The 7,262-nt window shown below is 36.5% G+C and overlaps 1 protein-coding gene across 3 annotated transcripts in view; it reads right to left on the reverse strand.

The window, feature by feature from the left end:
* The window catches only part of LOC139984223 (ras-related protein O-RAL-like), a 32,543-nt gene extending 25,732 nt beyond the window's left edge, over positions 1 to 6,811 (reverse strand). Inside the window, exon 1 of one of the 3 annotated variants that reach the window (XM_071998039.1) lies at positions 6,652 to 6,811. The gene's annotated coding sequence lies outside the window, so the exon portion shown is untranslated. Of the gene's footprint in view, positions 1 to 820; positions 937 to 972; positions 1,269 to 6,651 lie in introns of those variants that run through there. The other 2 variants (XM_071998040.1, XM_071998041.1) reach the window with 2 other exon arrangements.
* Between the last annotated feature and the right edge of the window lie 451 nt (positions 6,812 to 7,262).

Genomic DNA, 7,262 nt, shown 5'->3' on the forward strand with positions numbered 1-7,262 from the left:
TAAATTTGGCTGCAACGTTGTCAAGAGCAAAAATATAAAGATATACAGGCTCAGCACATTATATATACTGTATTTCAATCAAACTGTATATTTCCATGTCCAATGTAAACAGAAAGAATCTGCTCAGTAAAATACAGGTATGTAAAATACTTGTACCAAAGTAATCTCTTGACAGACGTAACTACAGGTACATTAGGAATACGGTAGTAAGCTATACACTGCTGCGTTACCAAGTTGACTACACAATTATTGTGGATCTTTTGTGGAAATTACAAACTTTTTCAGCGTCGACAACAACGCTCCGCCTGGGGTATTGTCATCGCAACAAACTAATAGCAGAGTACAAAATAGAACTTGTGCAACATGCAGGTTACTTGAGCGACCAGTGTATTAGGTACCAGGTACTTTTCGCATTCAATTTGAAACCCTGTTGCGATTTCAACAGTGGTGTTCATAAAACAGGACATGTAACTGTACTGTGCATCTAGTCAAATATTTGTTAAAAATTAATATCAATCATATAAATAAATGTTCAACATTTTGAGACTTTCCTCAGTACAAGGTAGCTTGTGTGTACACACAAAACTGAAGCAAGACTAAGTATATATGCACTTACTTTGACAGTCCTATAGGTACAATAGCCAAGAAAATCATTCTTCAGTACAATATAATTACTGTGTATTTGCAGCACAGTAATCACACACTATACAATCTTACAGGCTGTAGTATACTGTACAGTAGGTCTACTCTCTTACATAGTAAGTACTTACGTACCAACATTACAACATGGGAACAGTTAGCCTAAATATATCAAACTCACCTCTTTTATTTTATTAAAGATATAAAACAATTACTCTGCAAGCAAACTTTCTTTCTTCACTGTCCTTAGAATAAACCTCCACCATACTCTCTTACATAGTAAGTACTTACGTACCAACATTGCAACAGTTAGCCTAAATATATCAAACTCACCTCTTTTATTTTATTAAAGATATAAAACAATTATATACTCCGCAAGCAAACTTTCTTTCTTCACTGTCCTTAGAATAAACCTCCACCATGAGTGTGAACGAATCAGTTGATATATAATATACTATGCTGTAGGTATATCCATTCAAATTACAGATTTTTCACTTTCTAGGTTTATAAACTTTTCATACTGGTAGTGAGAAAGATGATTTAATAATTTGTAAACAGGTACAGTTATACTAAATAGGTTCCAAACTGGTTCGGTCCTCTATGACAGGTACACCATTTAGCTGAGTTAGTTTTATATGTGTTGGCATGTACAGCTACAGTATATATACAGTGTAACATAGATATGAAGGGGAAGTGACATCATCCAATCCAGCTACAGTATCTGCCACTTCCTATCACACCTCAGCACTTCGAAAGGTACAAAGACTGAAATCACAGGATGTGGAGTAATTTCATACTGTATTATAAAAAATAAAAAAAGGTGATCTTAGGCTTAACTCAGTTAAAGCCATGTGCAATTATGCACGATTGTTTTCAAAGATTGCTGAAAAAAATTATAAATAAATATATACTGCATAGTAATGGAACGTCATATTCCAAAGGCTTCCTCAAATGTTCAAAAAGCAAACATGGAGCATATTAACGGATATCACCTTGCATTTCAGGAGCATCACAATTTGTTGTGTTTTGTTTCTGTAAAGGTGTGGGAACTGGGAAGGAGGACATTCCTTTCCTTGGCCTTTGCCCCATGCATTGGTCTGGGACTTACTGTAGCATTATGTTCAGGGATCTCCTGTTAAAAAACTCCTGGATGAACCACTACTGCTGTAGGGTAGCAAAGTTTATATTCATCATCTTGATGACATCCAGATTGGAGACATAATTTATATAATTTGTTTGTCCAAAAGGTGCAGGTCGGTGCAGGAAGGGGGAACACTTACTGTACATCCCTTGGCCTTCACTCCAAACTGGTAGTAGCATTTTACAGCCATTTCCCATTCACAAATCTTGAAACTACCAATACAATAGTCCTGCTAGGCCTACTATTGTATCATGGTAAAGTTATTGTTGTTTTGATAGTTTCTGAATTTGTCCAAAATGCTATCTGAAGTAAGTGAAGGAATTTTTAGACATATATGTGTGTCTCAAGCAATTTAAGGTACAATGTAACCATGTACAAATCAATGTTCTGAACTATTAAATGTAACAATTTCATCTAATATATATAGCAAAACTTAATAGTGTTCAAATTAAATAGAGTCACAATGACTCGTTTTATACTTGAACACCTAGCTACGTACAGATACTAATTAAGTGTTGTTCAAATTGATAACCTGTCCAGAATACAAACACATAAATACTACACCTGAAAAGTAAATATAGGATATAGTATATAGTACTACAGTAAGGACAGGTGATATACTCTAAAAGCCTATGCACCACAAAATCACATCACCTAGTGCACAGTGCTGTATATTAGTTACAGATTGCTAACTGTACACAGTTTGAAATAATATTTAACATCTTGAAGAGGGTTTATTGTCCTGGACTTACTGTTAATATGTATATCCACCTATGGTACATGTATACTGTATTGTACACATAGCACAAACATATGTTGTATAGGGTGAAATCAGAGCCTGCGATAATGTATTACCAGCAATTTCCTGATTCAAGTCACTGAGCATTTTCTTTCTATCGATAATAATTTAATTTCACAATTTGACTAAGTTGAGTCCTTTCTATTTGGGAGCAAGAATACTGTATAAGTACCACTGTACAGTAAGTGGTTGACTCAAATCGTACAGGTTTACAAACTTTGACCTTGCAGTGACCCACTCAGGTTGTCAATGTTACTATTTTTAGAGCTAACACGTTACTAAATCGTAGACTACAGTTAGGTAGACGAGAAATTGTAATATTTAGTGCAGTATAGTAGATGAAGGGAAGAAAGAGGCCCACTCACTCAACACAAGTATTAAACATGGCAGTTATACTGCATTGCACACATATCGCTGGAAATATGCTTTACTAAGAACCAATAAGCAGCTCATTATGAATTTAAGCTGTAGGTCACAAATGTTGTTGCAAAGCTGATTTTGATTGGCCGAACAGAAATGAGGTTTCCTTGACAGACAGACAACCACTAAAAAATTTGCTCTGCAATGACAGACAGAGTCGCAAGAGAGATTACTTTGAAAGCTACTTAAATATACTGCTGTGTATGGATAAATACCGTATTATTAACAATACTGCAGGGATGACGTGCCCAGGATTTCCTGAGTGCCAGGTATACTTATCGCTGTCCTGGGGGAAGGGCCCCTTTGAGAAATTTTTTCGATTCTGAAGGTGCCAAATGCTGGCACTTGTGTAGCTTTTTAAGCACATACACAAGTACTAGTTTTGCTAACAATTTACATTTTTAATTTTTTTTTAAAAATTTATGTTGAATATATTGTTAGGAATGTCGGGATTTTAGATGAAAATAGTGCTGGGCGGGATTCACGATTTTTAAGACAGTGCTGGGCGGTAACTTTTAGCGCTGGGCGGGGCTGACCAGTTTTGCCCAGCATGGGCACATCCCTGCTACTGCTTGGAAAAATATCAGTCTGGTTTAAATACTCATTTATGAAATATGTATAAATCTGTAAATTGCCCTTTACACACAATTTTCACAACATAAACAGACACAGAAGAAGTATATTTAGCAGAGCTGTCTATAAAACCCACCCAATGAGGGCTAAGAGTGTAAACAATGCCATTCTGAAATCTGAATCTACAACATACATTATCTACATCCTTTCCAAAATTAATGTGTAATTGTGTAATTTGAGGAGGCTGTTATGATAGGAAATGGGAATTAATCTTAACAACGCCCAACAACAAGTTCTGTAACAAACACTTTCAGAAAACATAGATCCAACAGTGCTAACGGTAATCTGTAAAAGGATGGTGGTGTAAGCTATGATTTATATATATGCATGCACAACTGATTAGGGCCCTATCACTAATACATGCAGGCCACATGTGATATATATATGCTAACCTTTGCCCTCTGGTTGTTAGGCAATGTTGAGGTACAATTGTTTTGTACAGGGCATGTCCTAAAAGACCAACAATTTTTTGACAAAACCTAGTGAAAAAAAAATAATTAAATTCAGCCATGAAATAGTGAAGCTTACTAAAAACATTCACTGTGACATAAATTTCAGTAACTCTATTTTAGTTTTAAACCGGGGCACGTGACATCACCAAAGGGGGTAGGGTGTGCCTCCCCTCCCCCAAGAATTTCACTCCAAGATTTCCATGTGGGCATCGAGCCACCACAGTTAGCACTATCACCATCCCTAAACATCTGACTTCGTCCCACACTCCTCCAGGCCCCCTCCCCCTCTCCCCAACGGATAGATTAAACTGTAATAATTCACTAAATGAAGGTAGACTACCACAGTCACAAAATGTTCTACTGTACCAAAACTAGAAGTACAGTTCAAGTAGCTATTTTTCTGTAGAACTTCTGACAACAGCAGTGGATACTCGTCCTGGGCACAGATAATGTGCCTGTCGCAGTCCCAGGGAATTAAATACTGTTTTGGCTAGGAAAAATGCCATTGAAAGTCTCTTGAAGTCAAAAAAAAATATATTTTGAGCTAATTGTGGCAATCATTTGTAAAATGATAAAATACCGCTTGTCATAGTTTAGAGGCACTTTGTAAACACTGCTAACAACATATTAAGTGATTTAAGATGAAAATCAAAAGTGTGTTGAATTTCAAGTCAGCCACAAGTAAGCATATCTTTGAGTGGCATTAAGATGGTAATGGTCCATCTAGGTCACTAGGATGGTACTGTATATATGGTCAAAGTCCCAGTTGGAAATCTTTAATTATCAGAGAAAGAATATATTTGTTTTTACTGGAGAGGGAAGCATTATGGAAGCACTTTACTACTTGACTATGGCTCCACAACTCCACTTGAAAAAGAGATCACTACTTTTCTATAGCTATAGTTAGAGGGAGCTTAATAAAACTTTAGTAGAGGTCTTCATTTCAGAATGGAGGGAATGTAACAGTTGAGCCTTTTGAAGCTACAGTACATAATAACTTACATTAGGCCATAAGAATGAAAGTTTTAGATTGGCGTCAACCACCTGGATGCTCCAAAACTTTCCGCCAAAATTTTTCATTATATATTGTAAAAAAATAGTTATTTACATAGCAAGGCTCTCGAACAGAAAATTTAAAGTTTAAAATCATCAAGCAGCTGTAAAAGGGTATAATTCCACTTTTATTACATAGAACGTGCATGCAGTGTACCGCCAACAAGCTTCGATCTTCACTAACAGTTTACTATCATGTACCTGCAGATTACAAAATATCTGGGAAGAACCTCACTGGCAATAAATAATGAATAGGAGTGTTAGCTCAGTGGAGTAACTCAGTAGGAGTTAGCTCAGTAGGAGTGTTAGCTCAGTGGTTAACGCCAGTTCCAGTAGGTGTTATCTCAGTACAGTAGGAGTGATAGCTCAGTGGTTAATGCCGCTTCCTTCCAATCATAGGGTCCCCGGTTCGAGCCACTCCAAGATTAATGTATGTCGTCCAGTTACAGAGTTGTTGACAATTGACAATTCATAATCATGGACGTTAAATATCAATGTAAGAGACTGACTTCGGTCAGCTTGCGGCTTTGATAAGCCAAGTAGGCTTCTTCACGAGCTCCTGCTTGCAGGAGGATCTAAAACACATACAATCATGAAAAATGACAAAAAGCCTCATACCATGATCTGAAAAATATCTGATCGCAAATCTAAAACTTCATTCACATGACCTTAATGTTAGGCTTAGTCTACTGTGGGTTTAAGTTACCTTGTTTGTATTGATTGCTCTGTTCGTTAGATGAATGCGCGTTGGTTTATATTAGGACAATATTCTGGGACTATGTTTAAATCTTTATTTTTTCTTTAAATAGGGATCATTATTTAGAACTTGCACTGGCAAGAACATATTTGGGGGACTTGCATTTAAGAACATACAGTAGGCTTATGTACGATTGTTTACCATCGGTTGATGGTTATCTAAGGTTGTACTGTTTCCTAATTTTGAGAGTTTAATTAAATTATGTTTTGATTAATTTACACAAAGGTTTTGTCTTTTAATTACCGATTCAGTGATCTGCCATTATTATATACCATTCCTAATAAACACAATATATCCTATTCCAACAGAGCGCTAGAGGCCTGTAATTTCAGCGCTGTGACATACTGAACTGTTCTGTTAGTGTTAGGCATAACATAACAGAGTAACAATAACACTAAACAGGCCTAGTGCCTTTGAGTTTGACAGTTTCTAACGGAAAGTCTAGGCCTAGATCAACAAAATATGAATGACGAAGTTATGTCACTAGTTTTGGAATTAGCATTGCAAAATGTATCTTAATCATATTCTTTGTTCCTGTAGGTCATGCTCCTGTACTAACTCGCTCTTTAGAACGTTAATTGTCGATAGGCTAGGGGATATTACAATAGCTACCGCCTAGTATTAGTACTAAGTAGTAGTAGTAGTAGTAGGCCTACTAGTAGTAGTGTACTAGCCTACAGTGATACTGAAACCCAGGAAACTGTTATTAAAGTTGATTAGAGAAACAACGCATCTATAGAAAAGCAAATAAAATTACCCTAAGCGAGCTTCGTTCACTTTGTAATTTACTCCGGAGCAAATTCTCAGATCCTGGACTTATCCTATTCCTTTAGTACACTCCTGACGACTTGGGTGTAATGGTAAGTTACGTTAATTTACCAATTTGAAGGTAGCAGCTACTAAGAGCAGCCACTAACATCGGACATTAGGGCAGTAAAAACAGCCCTTAGTGTGCCTTAGCATTGTGCACTACTGGTCACTGTGGTTAATACGCTATGACAGAACACGATTACATATATTCCTATCGTAGGCAATAGTAGAAGACAATAACAACGAGATCCGAAATCTTTTGTTTTATATCAAAGGTCCATAATTCAAGTTATGAGAGCATGCATATAGAGACACATCATGGGTGTATCACAACAGTATGTTACGCTAAAAGGAAAAGTGTGGACACTAACGTAGAAAAAAAATGACGTTCAAAACGGTACCTATCGATTTTATCTATTTTTTTTTGTAAAACAATAATATAATAATAACAAATGAGACATATATACAGGCACGTAGCCAAGGTGGGGGGGGCGAAGGGGGCAGCCCCCCCCCTTGAGCATATTTGTTTTGTTTTTTAATGTTTTTATGATATCGCTA

This window comes from Apostichopus japonicus, chromosome 17 (assembly GCF_037975245.1).
Source record: "Apostichopus japonicus isolate 1M-3 chromosome 17, ASM3797524v1, whole genome shotgun sequence".
NCBI lineage: Eukaryota > Metazoa > Echinodermata > Holothuroidea > Aspidochirotida > Stichopodidae > Apostichopus > Apostichopus japonicus.